The sequence below is a fragment of the Kogia breviceps genome, chromosome 2 (assembly GCF_026419965.1).
Source record: "Kogia breviceps isolate mKogBre1 chromosome 2, mKogBre1 haplotype 1, whole genome shotgun sequence".
Classification (NCBI taxonomy): Eukaryota; Metazoa; Chordata; class Mammalia; order Artiodactyla; family Physeteridae; genus Kogia; species Kogia breviceps.
The window spans coordinates 142,989,067-143,009,788 of NC_081311.1; the positions used below are offsets into that span (position 1 = coordinate 142,989,067).

At 37.6% G+C, this 20,722-nt stretch overlaps 1 protein-coding gene and 1 non-coding gene across 2 annotated transcripts in view; one reads left to right on the top strand and one right to left on the bottom strand.

Moving 5' to 3' along the window:
* Positions 1–20,722, bottom strand: part of SP3 (Sp3 transcription factor) — a 63,743-nt gene that overhangs the window by 10,716 nt on the left and 32,305 nt on the right. The window lies entirely within an intron of this gene.
* On the top strand, positions 474–580 carry LOC131751773 (U6 spliceosomal RNA). Its single transcript, XR_009334330.1, has one exon. It is a non-coding gene; the product is annotated as a U6 spliceosomal RNA (small nuclear RNA).

Below are 20,722 nucleotides of genomic sequence, written 5' to 3' on the forward strand. Positions count from 1 at the left end.
AACTCAGAATAGAACAAATTCTAATGCCTTAAACCTCTTTTTTACAGCCTGTATCAATTACACATATTTGTAGGTCCTATGGGAATGCAAAATGTAGGTCCTATGGGAATGAAATTATGCCTATCTGTAGGTACAATGAAATTATTACTCATAAACTTAAGTTTTAAAGTCAATCCTTACTAAAAATCTCTAATGGACACAACCACAATATCATTGTGGAAGGAGGTGCATAAGTATGAGAGAGTTTCTATTTTCAATGAGTTTTATTATAAACCAGACTGGGAAACAAAATGAGCATGCAATGGTGAGGAAGAGTGGATATGGCAGGAAGTTACATCATTCTGTCAGCATAGCCAAACATTTTTCTTTATACCGATAATGATATAACATCATTTCCTATGTGAAACTAAGAGGTTTTTTTCAACTCGGGAAACTAAAAAAAAAAAAAAAGAAAGAAAGAAAACAATACATGAGTGCTAGCTTTGGCAGCACATATACTAAAATTGGAAGGATAGAGAGAAAATTAGCATGGCCCCTGTGCAAGGATGACACACAAATTCATGAAGCATTCCATATTTTTACAATTTGTATGGCAACACAAGACCCTGAATAGCCAAAACAATATTGAGAAAGAAAAACGGAGCTGGAGGAATCAGGCTCCCTGACTTCAGACTATACTACAAAGGTACAGTAATCAAGACAGCATGGTACCGGCATAGAAACAGAAATATAGATCAATGGAACAAGATAGAAAGCCCAGAGATAAACCCACACACCTACGGTCAACTCATCTATGACAAGGCAAGAATATACAATGGAGAAAAGAAACTCTCTTCAATAAGTGGCACTGGGAAAACTGGACAGCTACATGTAAAAGAATGAAATTAGAACACGCCCTAACACCATAGACAAAAATAAACTCAAAATGGATTAAAGACCTAAATATAAGACTAGACACTATAAAACTCTTGGAGGAAAACAGGAAAAACATTCTTTGACATAAATCACAGCAAGATCTTCTTTGGCCCACCTCTGAGAGTACTGAAAATAAAAACAGAAATAAACAAATGGGACCTAATGAAACTTAAAAGCTTTTTTGCACAGCAAAGAAAACCATAAACAAGACGAAAAGACACCCCTCAGAATGGGAGAAAATGTTTTGCAAATGAAGCAACTGACAAGGGATTAGTCTCCACAATATACAAACAGCTCATGCAGCTCAATATCAAAAAAACAAACAACCCAATCAAAAAATGGGCAGAAAACTTAAAAAGACATTTCTCCAAAGAAGACATACAGATGGCCAAGAGGCACAAGAAAAGATGTTCAACATCACTAATTATTAGGGAAATGCAGATCAAAACTGGTCAGAATGGCCATCATCAAAAAATCTACAAAGGATAAATGCTGGAGAGGGTGTGGAGAAAAGGGAACTCTCTTGCACTGTTTGGTGAGAATGTAAACTGATACAGCACTATGGAGAACAGTATGGAGGTTCCTTAAAAAAACTAAAAATAGAACTACCATATGACCCAGGAATCCCACTATTGGGCATATACCCAGAGAAAACCATAATTCAAAAAGACACATGCACCCCAATGTTCACTGCAGCACTATTTACAATAGTCAGGATATGGAAGCAACCTAAATGCCCATCGACAGACAAATGGATAAAGAAGATGCGGCACATATCTACAATGGAATATTACTCAGCCATAAAAAGAAATGAAACTGAGTTATTTGTAATGAGGTGGATAGACCTGGAGTCTGTCATACAGAGTGTCATTTGTAGAGGCGTGGATGGACCTAGAGTCTGTCATACAGAGTGAAGTAAGTCAGAGAGAGAAAAACAAATACTGTATATTAACACATATATGTGGAATCTAGAAAAATGGTACAGATGAACCTATTTGCAGGGCAGGAATAGAGACACTGACATAGAGAACGAATGTGTGGACACGGTGGGTGAGTGGTAAGGGAGAGTGGGATGAACTGGGAGATCGGGACTGACATATACATACACATTACCATGTGTAAAACAGATAGCTAGTGGGAACCGCTGTATAGAGCAGGGAGCTCAGCTCGGTGCTCTGTGGTGACCTAGATGGGCAGGATTGGGGCGGGGAGGTCCAAGAGGGAGGGGATATATGTATACATATAGCTGATTCACTTCATTGTACAGCAGAAACTAACACAACATTGTAAAGCAACTATTCCCCAATTTAAAAAATAAATAAAAATGAAAACAAAAAAACCCACACAATACATGATTTAGAACAAACACTGAATATAATCATCTTTGATAAAACATAAATTCCTACACATTTTTATTTTGATTTATGTAAACTAAAAATCTTAATGGAAATTTATTTTAGATTTATACCAGTCACTAATAATTGGAGCCAAAAATAGCCTAAAAAAATCAAATGTGCCCTAATAGCTCTTGAATTTATACTAATGCAAACTATAATGTACAACCAAGAAAAATGCCTCAAACAGTTTTAAATTAATTTATTTTATCAGAAAAACTACAACTAAGAATCAAGGGGGGAAATGGGAAGAGAGGGCACTCTGGCCTGGGCAACAGGGTAGATGGTGGTGCCATTCACTGCAATAGGAAATGCTGGAGAAGGTTCAGGTGGAGGTAAAGAAGGACAGTTAATGAATTCAAGGCTGTTGGTCACGGAGTCTGAACAGCTTGTGAGACAAAACAGTAAAAAAGCTGGATCTACACAGATGGAGTGCATCCAAAGTAGTAGGTTAGATCATTCAAGGACTATGAGTAGAATGAGAAGAGAAAGTAGCCTATGAGGAATGCAGACATTTAAGGAACAGGCAGAAGAGGATGAACCTGTGAAGGAAAGGTGTACCCAGAAAAATGTGCTACATTAAAGAAAGAAAAAGTGGTCAACATCAAATACTGCAGAAAAATCAAGAAAGAAACTAAGAAAATGGGCAAGAAGTGAAAAAGTGTTTAATAACAAGTACAGATATGTTTTTTTTAATGTCTGGCTTGAGAGGGAGACAGAAACATGACACTACAGGCTAAAGGGCACCAAAAAAGAGAGTCTGGGGGAGGAAGTGTTTTGTTCTATGTTTGAAGACAGGGAAGACTTGAACGTGTGTAAATGTTCATGAGAAAGATCCACTATAGATGGAGAGACTGAAAACACAAGAATAAAGTCCCTAAGAAGTCAGGAGGGGATGATGATCCTAGCACTTACAGGCTTAACTGCTGGAGCACAGCCACCTCTTCCTCTATTACATGAGGGAAGAAAAGATACAGGCACATTCATTCATTCAATAAGTGATTAGCTACTATGTGCCATGAACTGTGCTAGACCCCAGAGGCAGAGAGAATTTGATGCCTAGAAATTAAGGGGAAATGGTTTCTATTTCCTCAGTGAAAGGATGAAGAATTAGATATGTATAAAATTCATACAAACACACAACATAAATGAGTACTGACCTCTGTTCCTTTATAATCACCTGCATCATTATGACAAGACATTTAAATATATGCACAAATATTGCATAGTATTAGCTTTTTTACAAGTTAAATAAAAGACACAGCATATGGATTTCACATATCCAGAGTTGGATAAATTTTAAGTCCATAAAATGAGGAATTTTGTCAGATGTTTTTAAAGCTACTCATCTTACATTATTTGTGACAAGACAGCAAGGAAAAAGGACGACAGAATAATATTAAGAGCAGATAAAGGAGTCTAGAGAGAGAAGATTTAAAGAAATCATAGAGAACAAATAAAGCAATGAGAGAGGGCAAGAATGAAATACAGGGCCTCCCTGGTGGCGCAGTTGTTGAGAATCCGCCTGCCGATGCAGGGGACATGGGTTCGTGCCCAGGTCCGGGAGGATCCCACATGCCGTGGAGCGGCTGGGCCCGTGAGCCATGGCCGCTGAGCCTGCGCGTCCAGAGCCTGTGCTCCGCAACGGGAGAGGCCACAACAGTGAGAGGCCCACGTACCGCAAAAAAAAAAAAAAAAAAAAAAGAATGAAATACAACCTGACTTGGGGTAATCATATTACAGGTCATTCCTACTCCTAATGCTAATTCTCTTACTGAAACCTACAAAATATCTTTAAAGAGTGTGTCATGGCCATGGATACTTATAACTTAGTTCTCTTTCTTACTGAATTCCAATAAAACAAAGGCACATAGAACATAACATGTCTAAATTGAACACATCTTGTCCACTCACCAAACCTTCTCCTGCATACCCCTTTATTGATAATTATAAGCCACCTAATTGCTCAAACCATCAATTTCAGGTGAGTCCTGTCAGTCCATTCCCAGCCTCTCATCTCTCTCTTCTGCCAATCCAACTTCTACAGAGCTTCCAGAATCTTCTTCCTAAATACAAAATCTAATGGCATTACTTTCCTGATTCATTACCTGCACTAATTCTCTATTTCCTACAGTATTAAGTACTAACTTGTTAACTTGGTACTCAAGAACCTTCTCAATCTGGCCAGAACTGCTCTTCCAACTTCAGTATTAAAATACTGAAATTCTCATCACTGTCAGAACCCATGTCCTTTCTCAATGTCACACCTGTTAAGTACGTGCCTCTCTTGCCTGGACTGTTTTCTAGCTCTTTTCCTTTTTCATGTAACTAACCTCTCCTTATCCTTCAAGATTAGTTCAAATGTCATCTCCCTTATACATGCTTATGGTAGAATTAATTCTACTTACTGGCTCATACATCCCTTTAGATAATAAATGCTTCACTCAAAAGTACTCAGAAAATACAATCTGACTAAATGAACAAACCCTTCGTTAAGGAGGAACTTCCAGTCTAGGTAATAATCTACCTGGAAAACTCTGCCCTCTACTTCTCTATGCTCCTTCTATCTGCAAATAATACATACACAGAAGATTTTAAAAATTTAATTTTATCTCAAATGGATACTTAATTTTCTAGCATCACTTATTGAAAATAAAAAGAGTTCATATGGACAGGACCACAAAGTGCTCATTAAAGACAATAAATTATTTGCCCAACAAGTGTTATACCCAATTTTCAATGATTTTTCTTGCTCATACACATCTGGGGTATTTTAGAATCTTAATCATAAATTTTACCCATCTAGTAAATCTTAAATAATTCCTCTTTGCCAACTTGCATTATCAATTTAATACAGAAAACTTAAAAACAGGTCTTCAAACTAAATAGACATTTCTCCAAAGAAGATATACAGATTGCCAACAAACACATGAAAGAATGCTCAACATCATTAATCATTAGAGAAATGCAAATCAAAACTACAATGAGATATCATCTCACACCGGTCAGATTGGCCATCATCAAAACCTCTAGAAACAATAAATGCTGGAGAGGGTGTGGAGAAAAGGGAACACTCTTGCACTGCTGGTGGGAATGTAAATTGGTACAGCCACTATGGAGAACAGTATGGAGGTTCCTTAAGAAACTACAAATAGAACTACCATACGACCCCGCAATCCCACTACTAGGCATATACCCTGAGAAAACCATAATTCAAAAAGAGTCATGTACCAAAATGTTTATTGCAGCTCTATTTACGATAGCCAGGACATGGAAGCAACCTAACTGTCCATCAACAGATGAATGGATAAAGAAGATGTGGCACATATATACAATGGAATATTACTCAGCCATAAAAAGAAATGAAACTGAGTTATTTGTAATGAGGTGGATAGACCTGGAGTCTGTCATACAGAGTGAAGTAAGCCAGAAAGAGAAAAACAAATACTGTATGCTAACACATATATATGGAATCTAAGGGAAAAAAAATACCATGAAGAGATTAGTGGTAGGATGGGAATAAAACACAGACCTACTAGAACATGGACTTGAGGATATGGGGAGGGGGAAAGGTGGGCTGTGACGAAGTGAGAGAGTGGCAGGGACATATACACACTACCAAATGTAAAATAGATAGCTAGTGGGAAGCTGCCGCATAGCACAGGGAGATCACCTCTGTGCTTTGTGACCACCTAGAGGGGTGGGATAGGGAGGGTGGAAGGAAGGGTGACGCAAGAGGGAAGAGATATTGAAACATATGTACATGTATAACTGATTCACTTTGTTGTAAAGGAGAAACTAACACACTATTGTAAAACAGTTATACTCAAATAAAGAGGTTTTTTAAAAATAATTAATAATTAATAATTTAAAAAAAAACCCTGGGGAGAGCTTAGCACTGTGTTCACCCAAGGGCATGCTTTACTGAGATACTTTAACTGCAAAAAAAAAAAAAAAAAAAAAAACCCCACAGGTCTTCAGTACTAGGCAGTCAAGTTTGTATCTTCCTCTATATCTTAGTGTAGATAATAGCAAAATATTTTTTACCATGCTGTATTAGTGTCCTACATGGTACCCAGATATTCTTAGAAATCTAGTTTATAAAGCTCAGGAGAAGGGGAAGTAATACCCATCAAAATGGCTCACAGAAGTATAAAAAGGTACTCAATATTATTAGATACCAGGAAAATTAAAATTAAAATCATAGTGAAATATCCTACACATCCACCAAGATGGCTAAAACTTTTTAACAGGCCACCTGTTAGCAAAGTAATAGAGCAAGTGAAACTCTCCCACACTGCTGGTGGGTGTGTAAATCAGTATAACAACTTGGGAAATCTTTTTGTGTGTGTGTGTGTGCTAGGCGGGCCTCTCATTGTTGTGGCCTCTCCCGTTGCGGAGCACAGGCTCCGGACGCACAGGCTCAGCGGCCATGGTTCACGGGCCCAGCCGCTCCGCGGCACGTGGGATCTTCCCGGACCGGGGCACAAACCCGTGTCTCCTGCATCGACAGGCGGACTCTCAACCACTGCGCCACCAGGGAAGCCCTGGAAATCTTTTGACCGTATGTTTTAAAGATGAACCTATGTATACCCTATAACAGAAGCAATTTCACTCCAATGGAAAGGCATATACACATGACACAAAAAGTACAGAAATTCATCCTAAATTGGAAGTAACTCATGTGTCTACTAGTGTTGGAATAGAAAAATCATATATTCATTCATACAGTGGAATATGTTAAAACAATGAAAATTAACAACTTACATGCAACAGGAGCATCACAGACATAATTTTAAACAAAAGAAGGCACACACACACACTCTCTTACATATAATACCTACATCTATAGAGAGACAGATATACCATTTAAATAAAGCTCAAAGCAACAGGAAACACTACTATACAGTGACTGACTGCCTACCTTTACGAGGCCTAATGACTGGGTACAGGGAGACTGAGGAACTGCTGGCAATATCTATTTCTTGATCCAGGTGGTAATTTTTCCTATGTGTTTGTTTTATAAAAATTCATCAAGTTACACACCTATGATTTGTACATTTTTCTGAGTGTACATTATACTGTGAAACATCATTCTAAATAAAATATTTTTAAGTAATCTATAGGAGATTACTTAGGGAATTTGTTAAAGACAGTCAATCAGTGTTTGTTGTGGTTTCATCTCTAGTTCCTATATAGCCAACTAGCCCCTTCTCCCACCACTGGAATTAAAAACAAAAACATAAACAAACAAAACCTTAAGATGACTGGGCTCCCAGCGAAGTATTGCACTGGATCTGAACCCAGGCATTTGGATTCCAGAGCCTGCACTCTTAAGCACTAGTCCATACAAAATTAATAAACCCCTTGTCATTAAGATAACACAGTAGCAAGACCAAGAAATTAATCACATTTTATTTCTCATTTGAATTTCCATTGTCCTAAACTCATGACAATAGACTTCCATATTCAGTAAGTAATTATTAAGAATCTACTGGATATCAGACACTGTGCTATGGGACAAAGAATTAAAGGGAAAAAAGAGAAAAGGAAAAAAAATGTCTAAGGGATTTTATCATAAAAGAATAAAGTCATAATCAAAAGGAAATAAAATGACTGCTCCAAAAATTAAGTCAATTTGAAGTTTAGGACATAACGTGATTCTCTACAAATATGTGAATGATTACAATATGCCAGTCACTGTTCTAAGGATAAAAGTTAACAACAGTTAAACTCATGTCTTTATCAAGTTTCCTTTTTAGTGGGAAAAGACAGAACAAATAATCGAGTAAATATGGCCGACCCTTGAACAATGCAGAGTTAGGAGTGCCACTGTGTAACTTATAGTTCTCCCTTCGTATACACCTGCCGATTCAACCAATTGCAGATCGTGTAATACTGTTGTATTTACTATTGAAAAAACTCTGCGTGTAAATGGATTTGAGCAGTTCAAACCAATGTTCAAGGGTCAACTGTATACAGCATTTTGTGTGGTGGTGAACTGTTATGGGAATAAAGTGAGGTAAGGATAGACAGAAAGTGAAAGGAGAGAAGTACTTGCTGTTTTAAATAAGTGGCCAGAAAAAGCTTTGCTAATACGGTGACATTTGACCCTGAAGGAGGCAAAGGAGCAAGAAGGTGGGGGAAAGTATTCCAGGTAGAAGGAAGAGCAAGGTGCATGTATGCTTGGTGTGTTCAGAGAAATGCAAGGAGGCCTGTGTGGCTAGAAAGAAATGAATGTGAAAGAAGAGTAGTAAGTGACAAGATAGCAGAGATAAAAATGTAAAGGTGGGATAGATTATATATGATGTTATACATTGTGTACTACCTTGTAGGCCACTAAAAGTTTACATTTTATTCAATGAGTGAAGCCACTGAGAGTAGAGGGGTGATATAGTGGCGTTAAATTAGTTGTTAATGAGGAAGTGGTAAGGAATGGTCAGAATCAGGAAATATTTTGTAGGTAGAGTCAAAGACATTTGCTAACAGATCTGATAACAGGGTTTTACTGTGAGGTGTGAGAACAAGGAGTTATATTTAACTCCAAGGTTTTAGTCCCGAGCAACTAAAAAGATGGAGTTGCCATTAACTGAAACAGAGTAGAGTGGAGGTAGAAAAACTAATGGGAGAGGGGTGCCATTCAGGGGTCCGTTTTTGGATATGAAATTTTGAAGTACCTATGAAATACCCAAATGATCATGTTGATTAGGTAGCTGACGGATCTGGAGTTCAAACAGAAGTATGGCCCACAGATATAAATTTGGGCATCGTTAACATTTATAGTTGGTTACTGAGAGTCACCTGGAATGGAGTGTGTGTGTGTGTGTGTGTGTGTGTGTGTGTATATATATATATATATATATATATATATATAAATAGGAAGCAACCCTAGGCACTTCAAAGCTGACAAGCAGAGATTAAAAAAAAAAAGAAAAAAAGCTAGTGAGACAGGAGGAAGCTGGTATCCAAAAGCCAAGTGAAGAAATCATTTCAAGAAGAAAATAATCAAAGATGTCAAATGCTTGTCAGCCAAGTAAAATGAGGATTGAGAAATGACTTTTGGATGTAACAATGTGGTAGTATCTTTACAAGAGCTGCTCCAAAAGAGAAGTGAGAATACAACCCTGCCTAGAGTACATTCAAGAAAATGGAAGGAGATGAACTAGAAACAAGTATATACAAGTCTTTCCAAGAGTTCTGCGGCAAAAGCAAGCATTATAAAATGCGCACTGAAGGTCCTAAACTAGCCCACAAGGGTAGATTTAACACAACACTACCTGAAATAGTGTAAATAACCTTTATTTTCAGTAGCACTACCTGTATGATATACACTAGTAATATAAAAATGAATATGCTTATTTAAACTTGACTTTTGGTACTTAAGGAATAACAGGTTTTAAACACAAGAAAAAAATGTACGCAATGGAAACAAATTCTCAAGGACATTTGAATATACATTTAAGAACTTTATAAACTAACAGCACTGGTTTTTGATTATATCTATTCTCTACCTCAAAATGCTTAAATGTCCGCTTCATCTGGCCTGGTATATGACTGACAGTTATCTTTGTGACATAGTTATAGTTGTTTTCAAGGCCTACCCCAATAAAGCAAGTTTGTGAAAGGGATATATAAATTAAAAAATTTTTTTTCAAATTTCCTGCACACCTCAGTAAGAGCTAAAGGAAAAGAGAGAGAAACAGAGACTTTAAATGATGAAAAACTACACACACACAGTACGGTTACAAAGGTAAGACTAATTTTCTTGTATAGCCTATGGACAAACAAAATAATAGAAAGGTATTATTTTAGCATGTCATTAATACACTTTAAGTAGAGGAATACCAAAAAAGTAGAGACTGGCGTACAGAAGTGTGATGGTGAGGGTGTAGATGGATCCAATTTCCCATAGACACCACTATATAGCACTGATGACTTCAAAGAGTTTGGCTGTTTTTGTGGATTAGGAAGAGGATGAAGCCAGTCGTCTCCAAATCTTCTTGATTGCTCGACACTATTAGTAAAGTTGTGAACATGCATCCCATAAATGTGTTTATTAAGTATATACAAGTAATACTATTCTAACTGATTATTAAACATTATAAAACACAAATAGTTATATAAGATAAACAAATGTATTGTTAACTGGAATAGCTCAATATTAGATAATGTCACAACAATATTTAGGTAAGATTCAGTGTTATCAAAAGCAGATGGAAACTACCATTTTCGGTGATACTTGCATTTCTTTTCTATTCAATCCATGGTTTCTTTACATGAATATTAAAGCCACTAGTCCACTCTGAAGGATATTCAGTTAAAACCAAAAAATAAAATTCCACTTAATCCAAGCATATCCAAGTACATATAAACAGCAATATGCAGCAGCATGCTAAAAGCAACAAGAAGTGGGCAAGTGAGCAGGCTTACCATATGTAACACAAACACAAATGACATGGAATTAGTGAAGGCACCAATGGTAATCTGTATAATCAATATTAGTTAAGCATTAGTAACTCAGGGCATGTTTAGATTTCTATTAAAAATATTACAAGAAAATGTTAAGTGCTTCCTCCTGAGACTATTTGTTACTTATGTGTCAATAGAGCTAATTGAATATTTAAGATAAATTCTTTACTGGTTTATCAAGTCTGAAACATGCATATTTAATTTAAATAACACTAGATAAATATGAATTACAATACTATTGATAAAATGAGACATTCTCCTTTATCAACAGCGTATCATTAGGATTTTGTTGTTCTTATCAAAGGCTTTCATGTTCTCTGCCTTCAATTTTTAAAGTACTGATGAAATTACTTCATTTGATTCTGAAAGTTTATTTTACTTACATTTTTACTTTAATCAGTTTCACCTGCTATAAAAATCACCTAAACAGAATTACAGGATAACCCTACAAGATCTCGTACATTATTTAATTAGATTTTCATGTTCATAACTATTTAGATTCCTATGGACATTTCAGAGCTACCAAGTCTTTTTTTCTAGTTTTTCTTTCAAGGGGATAGTTATAAACTATAGACATGGATTCCTAAAAATATAAGTTCACTAATCTGATCAAAAGAGGTTAACACTTTAGGGGAAGGTTTTAAAACCAAATTTTCTTTAACAATTATAAACTTTATATATATAAAATCTCTGCTTTAACATGAAGCAATCTCTTTCCCATAAACCCTATCTCCTTAGATTTGGATCATTACTCTTCTATGACTGCTCCCTTCCCCCTCCCCCACTTAAATTTAATCTTTAATTTCATCTCTACTAATCTTTTTCAAATCCAACCCCCTTCTATTTTTTTTTTTTACAGCAGTTTCCCAAATTATTTTCAAACCTTTTCTACCCAACTGGAGATTATACATTAATAGGAGTATTCTTCCTAGTAAATCTAAACAATACAAGCTTTTGTAAGACACATACACATAGATATAAACATAACTGCAAATGACTGATTTTCTAATATGCCTAAAATGTCTCATTTTACAGACATACCACAAATATACGAGAAAGACTATGACCTGCAATTAATACACTATGAACAGTGAAATACTAACTTCACTTTAACCTGAAGTACTAAATAAGTCACTGTTAAAGGAACAGTGTTCAATACCGTATGCTCACGCATATATATGGAATTTTAAAAAGCTGTACTCGTGAACCTAGTGGCAAAGCAGGAATAAAGACGCAGACGTAGAGAACGGACTCGAGGGCACAGGGCGGGGGAAGCTGGGATGAAGTGAGAGAGTAGCACTGACATATATACACTACCAAATGTAAAATGGATGGCTAGTGGGAAGATGCTTCACAGCACAAGGAGATTAACTAACTTGATGCTCTGTGACAACCTAGAGGGATGGGATAGGGAGGCTTAAGAGGGAGGGGATATGGGGATATATGTATACATATAGCTGATTCACTTTGTTGTACAGCAGCAACTAACACAGCATTGTAAAGCATTTATACTTCAATAAAGATGTGGAAAAAAAAAGGAACAGTGTTCTACTCTATGATGACGATATAAGATTTACTACTTGTTGGACACTATTACAAGCACTTAACATACACTGACTTACTTCATACTTCCAACTACCCTAAGGTTTTAGTCATACTTTTCTCCCTACTTTCCAGATGAGAAAACAAAGAGGTTAAGTCATTTGCCTGGAGTCACACAGCTGAAAATTGGTGGAGCCAGGACATAAGACAAAGAATTATGCAAAACCATATTATAAGTTTTGCTAAAAATCAGTTCCCTCACTTTTGAAAATGTCTGTACCTAGCACCGCCCCTCCATCCAAATACTGGCAACCCTACAGTGGTCACTATAATAATTTGGGGAAAACTGGGATGGGAAACATTACCTGTGTGTAACTTTGCAAAGTCTGAGACCTCTGAGGCAGAGCACAATGTAGGGTACAGCACAATGTAGGGTAGATTTCAAGGGCCCGACAACATCTTATTCAAAGAATCTATGTCCTTAGAGAACAGACTTGTGATTGCCAAGAGGGAGGGGGTATGGGGGAGGGATGGATTGGGAGTCTGGGGTTAGCAGATGCAAACCATTGTATACACAATGGATAAACAACAAGGTCCTACTATAGCACACACGGAACTGTATTCAATATCCTGTAATACACCATAATGGAAAATAATTTTTAAAAGAATGCATATATATGTATAACTGAATCACTTTGCTGTACAGCAGAAATTAACACCAACACTGTGAATCAACTATACTTCAATAAAAAAACCAAACTAAACCAAAAAAAAAAAAAAAGTTCCCTCCCAGGGCTAGTCCCCAGGAATAGCAGTCTAGCCTCCTTACATATGAATATATGGTTTTAATTATAGTTTGTTCAAATCAGTGCGACTTAAAAAATCTGGGGACGATAAAGAAAATGTATATACATACAATGAAATATTGTGCAGCATTAAAAAGGAAATCTTGTCATGTGCTACAACATGGATGAACCTTGAGAACATTACACTAAGTGAAATAAGCCAATCACAAAAGGACAAATGCTGTATGAGTCTACTAATATGAAGTATCTAAAGTAGACAAAATCATAGAAACAGAATGTAGAATGGTGGTTGCCAAGGGCTAGGAAGAGAAAAGAAGGGGAATGGATACAGATTTTCAGTTTTTCAATATGTAAAGTTCTACAACCTGTTGCACAACAGTGTGAATATATTTAACACTACTGAATTATACACTTAAAACGGATAAAATGGTAAATTTAATGTTATGTGTTACTATAATTTTTAAAAATCTGGGAAAATCTCCCGTTACTTCCCACTCCCACAGATGACTTATGTTAGGAATCTCACAGATAAAATCTTCAGTGTCACAGATAAGAAGTTCAAATAACTATGAAGGATACACATCAATATAAGATATTACTGCAAACAGTACTCTTTGCTAAGATTCATCCCTTCCTCCATTAGCTTCAGAGACTAGTTTTCCTCTCTAATTTCAGATTTATAAAGACTACTTTAAAACTATTCCAAAGTTTTTTAAAAAGTAAAAGCTGTTTTCCTCCAACACTCCCCCAGGTTAAAATAATACCAAAAAGAGTTCTCAAAAAGCCCTGATTGCCCTCTAATAAACAATAAGGAAGTGATTTGTTACCAGCAGCTCTCATAACTCTCACTATTCAAATCCTAACAGTACCAAACATTCATCCTACGAGTAGATTCAATTTTTAGAGACAAGATGATGACCAGAAGTCACGTTATGAATAATATTAGTATTTAAACTGGAAGATATAATTTTGCTCTTCATTCAAAACAAACCATGACCACAATATAAACTGGATCCCTAAAGTAGCTTACCTCCCTAGCACCTAATCATTGGAATAAGCAAAACACCTCCTTAGCCTAAGCAATTCAGGACCAATTTTTTTTTAAGTCTTCTTAGGAAGGCCAAGAGGGGAAATATACAAAAACGTAGTAAGTTATACATGATTTTTTTTTAACCGAACCTCTCACAATCCTATTCTCAGTTTTCATATCATCCATCCAGTAGATAAACATATCTTCTCCCATGTTCACAAATCTATGTTTATGTTACTCACCAAGGGTGCAAAATATAGCTCTACATTAATTCTACTACTAATCCATTCTAATTTCATGTTGCAAGGAAATTCTCTTCCAAACTGGTTTGCAGTCAGGAATTCCCTGGAGGGTCAGTGGTTAGGACTCGGCGCTTTCACTGCCAGGGGCCCAAGTTCAATCCCTGGTTGGGGAACTAAGATCCTGCAAGCCTCGCAGTACAGTCAAAAAAAAACTGGTTTGCAGTCATCTGTTAAAACACTTTTTAAAAATAGCTGTGGAAGAACAGATAGTTGTTTGAATACTATATATTATCATAATTTGTTGAAATACAATGGCAATAGCATATAGCATACAGTATACTATATGCTCATCTTCTCAAATTTATATAACCTGGGTTTCTTTTGTAAGTTTTAATTATTAAAAACTCTTTAAAAGGACTTCCCGGGCTTCCCTGGTGGCGCAGTGGTTGAGAGTCCGCCTGCCGATGCAGGGGGCGCGGGTTTGTGCCCTGGTCCGGGAGGATCCCGCGTGCCGCGTGAGCCTGCACGTCCGGAGCCTGTGCTCCGCAGCGGGAGAGGCCACAACAGTGAGAGGCCCGCGGACCGCAAAAAAAAAAAAAAAAAAAAAAAAAAGGACTTCCCTGGTGGCACAGTGGTTGAGAATCAACCTGTTAATGCAGGGGACATGGGTTCGAGCCATGGTCCAGGAAGATCCCACATGCCACAGAGCAACAAAGCCTATGTGCCACAACTACTGAGCCTGCGCTCTGGAGCCTGTGAGCCACAACTACCGAAGCCCGTGTGCCTAGAGCCGGTGCTCCACAACAAGAGAAGACCCTGCTCGCCGCAACTAGAGAAAGCCCATGCACAGCAAGGAAGACCCAATGCAGCCAAAAACAAACAAACAAACAAAACTCTTAAAAAAAAATTAAACGTTGGAAAAGAGTATTATTTGTATATCACTTTAAAAATACATAGAAAGTATCTAAAATTTTAAACCTTCAGGGCATGAGTTGTTTAGGATGGTAGTTTACCAGATAACTACAGGTTACCATATTTTGAATGGAAATCTCTCCAGAATTAATTATACATTTACCTACTTTCTTTAGTGGGAAGCTCAGTCTAATGACAAATTCATTATTAAAAATAACTTATGGTAGTAAACAAGCCCTAGAACATTGTACTAAAAACACACACAGAATTCTGGCTTTTTATTTCTTGTATCTACTTGTGGGTTTTTTTTTTTTTTTGCCTTCTTTCCAACTCTTCCATCCTCCATCTCTCAGGCCACACATCCACTGTCCATCCTAATGTTTATCTTCCAAGCCAGTTTTAAACTTGGAAATCAGCCAGGATTGTTAAAACTGTGTATAAATATTGGATAAATTAGGTCTACAGAAAGAACCTAAAGCTTTTCCTAAGAAACCCAAACTGAAAAAAATGAAGATGGGGACTTCCCTGGTGGCACAGTGGTTAAGAATCTGCCTGCCAATGCAGGGGACGTGGGTTTGACCCCTGGTCCGGAAAGATCCCACATGCCACAGAGCAACTAAGCCTGTGCACCACAACTACTGAGCCAGCGCTCTAGAGCCCGTGAGCCACAACTACTGAAGCCCATGCACCTAGAGCCCATGCTCTGCAACAAGAGAAGCCACCACAATGAGAAGCTCGTGCACCGCAATGAAGAGTAGCCCCCGCTCACCACAACTAGAGAAAGCCGGTGCAGCAACAAAGACCCAACGCAGCCCAAACTAACAAATAAATAAATTTATTTTTAAAAAATGAAGATGGCCACGGGGGCTATACCTGCTCCAGCACAGGGATTTTCAAACTATAGTTCCTTAAAAGACACTACAGGTGTCAGCAGAAAAGATGACTATGTATAAAGTCTCAGACCCTCATATAAATCAGAGCAACCCCATAAGATCAGTGTTATACACTGGAGTTCTACCTAAGGCTTCATTTGAGGTTAGGTTCTACTCTAGCACTGAACTAAAACTGATGTTGCTGCCACTGACACTAGAGTTAGAAAAAAATAATGGTTTGGGGTTTTTCCCCTACCCACCTCATTTAAAAAAATATTCCCTTTAAATAAGAGTCCTTTGATCTCCTCAATCCTGTGTTTAAAATGCATATTACTTTTTCTAAGGATTATTCACTACACTTTCTATAGATTCAACAATCTTAATTTGAGTTTCTACCATCAGAAATAGGAAACAATGCTTTAAATGATCCAGAAAACCATAATGATGCTACATATAGCTTTGAACAATTATTTCTAGTTAAAACGTTACAAGTTTCATTGTTCTCTAATTTTTCCTGTGTCTTCTACAATCTCTCTGCCATATTACCTATACATAAAAGAGGGCACTTACTCCATGTGTGGGCTTGGCTTTTGTAAGGAATATAAGCCAAAAAGCTGTATCTTGGCAGTTTCAGAATTTGTACATTTTCTTCTGCCCTCAAATTTCAATGTATTCAATTCAAACATTTATTGAGCACCTACTGTGACTAAAATTATAACCTAACACATCAATCGGAACTAGTGAGGTTGTGGCACAGTAACAAACAATCCCAAAATCTCAGCGGCTTAACATAACAAACGTTTATTTCTCATTAATTTTACATGTCCAACTCTGGTTGGCAGGAGAGATCTGCTTTTCACAGTCCCTCCACTTGACACATGCTTCCAAGATTGTCTTGCCAAGGAAGGTAAAAGGTAATGTGGTAAATCACATCCTGCTCTTAAACTTTCATTCACATTTTATTGGCCACAGTAAGTCAGATAGCCATGCCTGATTTCAATAATGACATGAAAGGGCAATCCTATCACATGCTTAGAAGAGAAGTGGTCTATTTATGAAGAAGCATGATTCCCAAGTCCCTGTGCTGATCAAATATTCAATTTACTTTTCCTCCCACATTTGGATACACCTGTCCCCTTCATGCAGAAGATAACCCAAAAATCCCACCTAGTTAGAGCTCCAAGCTCAAAGCTCTCAGGTCCAGCCAGTGGCCCTTGTTTACAAAGACCTGTTTACTAAATCAAGTTATCTACCTCCCTTCACAGACACAATACACAATGACAGAAAAAGCTAAGTACAACTGTAAAAAACAGCCTCTTCAAAAGAGGAGGAACAGGAGATAAAATAGTCAATAGTTCACAGCAATTCACATACCCTGCTGAACAGATAGTGTAAGTGCTCTCTGTTCTGGGGGAGAGAATTATCTGACTGATCACTGGGAGGAGTTTCTCAGTCTAGTATTCTCTGAGCCTTTTGGCTCTACCTTCCAGGAGGTTTTTTTTTTCTTGCCTGCTATCCTCCTCCACCACAAGTGAAGTGGACACAGGGAGTGTGCATCCTTAGCTAAGAGGAATTTTCAGCCTGCTGGTAGAAGGTTAGGGAGTGGTGACCAACTCATGCAATTACACTTTCTTCACACTTTTCATGCTGGTTTCTTGGGCTGTACAACTCCCTGAAAAACTCAGAGGCTTCTTATCTGTTCTAGCCATTTCCAAGTGCCAATGTCTAGAACCATAGCTTTTTTTCTAGATATGTCTTTTAGACCTTCTACATTTCATTGCTTTCTTGCCCCATGAGACTGTGTGCTATCTATTTCTCTCTACTTAATTGTGGGTGCCTTGGAACTACCTGGCTTTAGTAGGGAATCCATACCTTTTAAAAAAATCTAGGGCTTCCCTGGGGGCGCAGTGGTTTAGAGTCTGCCTGCTGATGCAGGGGATATGGCTTCATGCCCGGGTCCGGGAGGATCCCACATGCCTCGGAGCAGCTGGGCCCGTGAGCCATGGCCGCTGAGCCTGCGCGTCCGGAGCCTGTGCTCCGCAACGGGAGAGGCCGCAGCAGTGACAGGCCCGCGTACCGCGAAAAAAAAAAAAAAAAAAGTCTCTTTTCCCTAACCCAACTGAAAGGCACCACCCCCTTAAGTAGACCTTTACTCTGAATCACCTTAATCCATTCAGACTTTTTAACAATGAGAGTGATGGTCATAACCCTGATTGCCAGAAAAGTTTTAATTATCTGCTCAAAAGGCTTCTTAGTTTCATCTCTTACTGATTGACAGTGAGAAACAATTGCTTCTTCCAATCCTACAATTCCCCAAATTTCTGGACTCTCTCTATTGCTCTTCATTCCCACTTGCAAACTAGCCAATCATGTTCTAGCTCATTTTTTTCTTCCATCTTGTCAAATGGAGCCAACAGCAGCTAAAATACAATTTCTTTTCCAGCCTCATCCCCTAAAGCTATAAATGCATTAGGTACATTACTGGCCTTCTAAGTTATTGCAGGCAAGTTTTACCAAATGCTTCTCCGCATTGCATCTTCCCAGCCTCTGATTTCACTTTCCTTTGACCAATGCAACAGTTGAGAGGTTTTGTTAGAGCACCCTACCGCTTGTACCAACTTTGATTTTGGTCAGGATAGGTTACATAAATGCTGCCCGACAGAAATATAATTCAAGTCACATATGCAATTGTAAAGTTTCTAGTAGCCACATTTAAAAGATAAAAAGAAACAGTGAAATTAATTTTAATATATTTCATTTAACCCAATATACCCAAAATAATTACATTTCAACCTGCAAGCAATGTAGAAATTATTGAGCTATTTTACATTTTTTCATAGCAAATCTTTAAAATCCAGTTTTTATTTTTACACTTAATCACATCTCAATTCAGTCTAGCCACATTTCAAGTGCTTATTAACAGCATCATGGAGCTAGTGGCTACCATATTAGACCATGCAGGGCAAAATAAAATTGCAGTAGCTAACAGCCCCTGAAATCTCAGTGGCTTAAAACGAAGGCTTATTTTTTATTCATGTCCACCGTAGCCAAGAATGTTCTGCATGCTTTCCTCACTTACAGATCAGGCTGGTAGAATAGTCAGTAGAGCATACATAGTTCATCGGCCAAAGCAAGCTACATAGCTGCATCCAACTTGGTTGTGCCCAGAAAGAAATCTGGAAATATTAGGTAGATAGCTCTAATGACTATCACATCCAATTTTTAAACTGCAATTAAAAACTTCCAAATTACGTCTTCAAAGAACTGTATCTTTTAAATTTTCCTTTTTTCCCAATAGACACCAACTTCAAAAAGCAAATAAAGCAATGAAGTAGTAAGCTACTACTAGCTAGTTAAAACTCTAGTACAAATGCAGTTTCTTTGCTATGAAACAACTTTTTTAATAGACTTTCTGAAGAGTCAGTAAAAGCAATTGAAAAGGTGTGACTAGAGCTCAAATACTATTCCTTTTACTTCGTTTTGGCAAACAAGTACTTCAAATCCTCTTTAACTTCTCTTATCAAGCCTTTCCAAGGGACTACTGCCACTGAAACAAGGCTAAAGAAAAATTAAATGGCAGAGGAAAAGCCACATTTATTCCTCAAAAGTGGACAAAAGAGAGGAAAATAACATTAATCAAAACTAAAGATACTTCTACTACTTTTTTCAAAAAGATTTCCTTATCTCCTTTAGAAGTTAACGTTCTGCCATTTAACACTGTAACATAAAGACCAATTGCCTATTTATTCATCCAAAATAAAGGTATTACTTCAAAGCCTAAAGTTTTACTTTCATAGGTCTAAGGCTGAAACCTCTTTCTTCTAAAAATAAACTCTTACACTCTATTCCACCTTCACTTAAGCATCCAGAGAAAGAATTTTAGCCTATTAGAGGACCCAAGATACTGGCTGGATTACTTGAAGTTTTAGGAATTAAAGGGTATCCCAGTGAGGTATAAGTGGTAGGCAATAAAAGAGCATCATGGACTTTCCTGACGGCACAGTGGTTAAGAATCCGCCTGCCAATGCAGGGGACACAGGTTCGAGCCCTGGTCTGGGAAGATCCCACATGCCACGGAGCAACTAAGCCTGAGTGCCACAACTACTGAGCCTGTGCTCTAGAGCCCACAGGCCACAACTACTGAAGCCCACGTGCCTAGAGCCCATGCTTCGCAACAAGAGAAGCCCCAGCTCGCCACAACTAGAGAAAGCCTGCGCACAGCAACAAAGACCCAATGCAGCCAAAATTAATTTAAAAAAATAAAAGAGCATCACAAGGAGGGACTAATGTAAATAAAACAGCAAATTTTGCATAGGGAATACACATGTGCTGGTATGTATGGAGATTGGTTTCATATAACCATTAATACCTCCCTACAAAATCCTTGTTTTGAAGCCGGGTATTCTAACTTAATTATGAATCAGGGTAAAATAAACTCTTAAATAAAGAGTAAGTGATAACATCTCGAACTGATAAGCAATCAACGACTTTCTGAGAGAAAATAATAAGACAAAGACAAACCCCAAACAAACAAACAAAA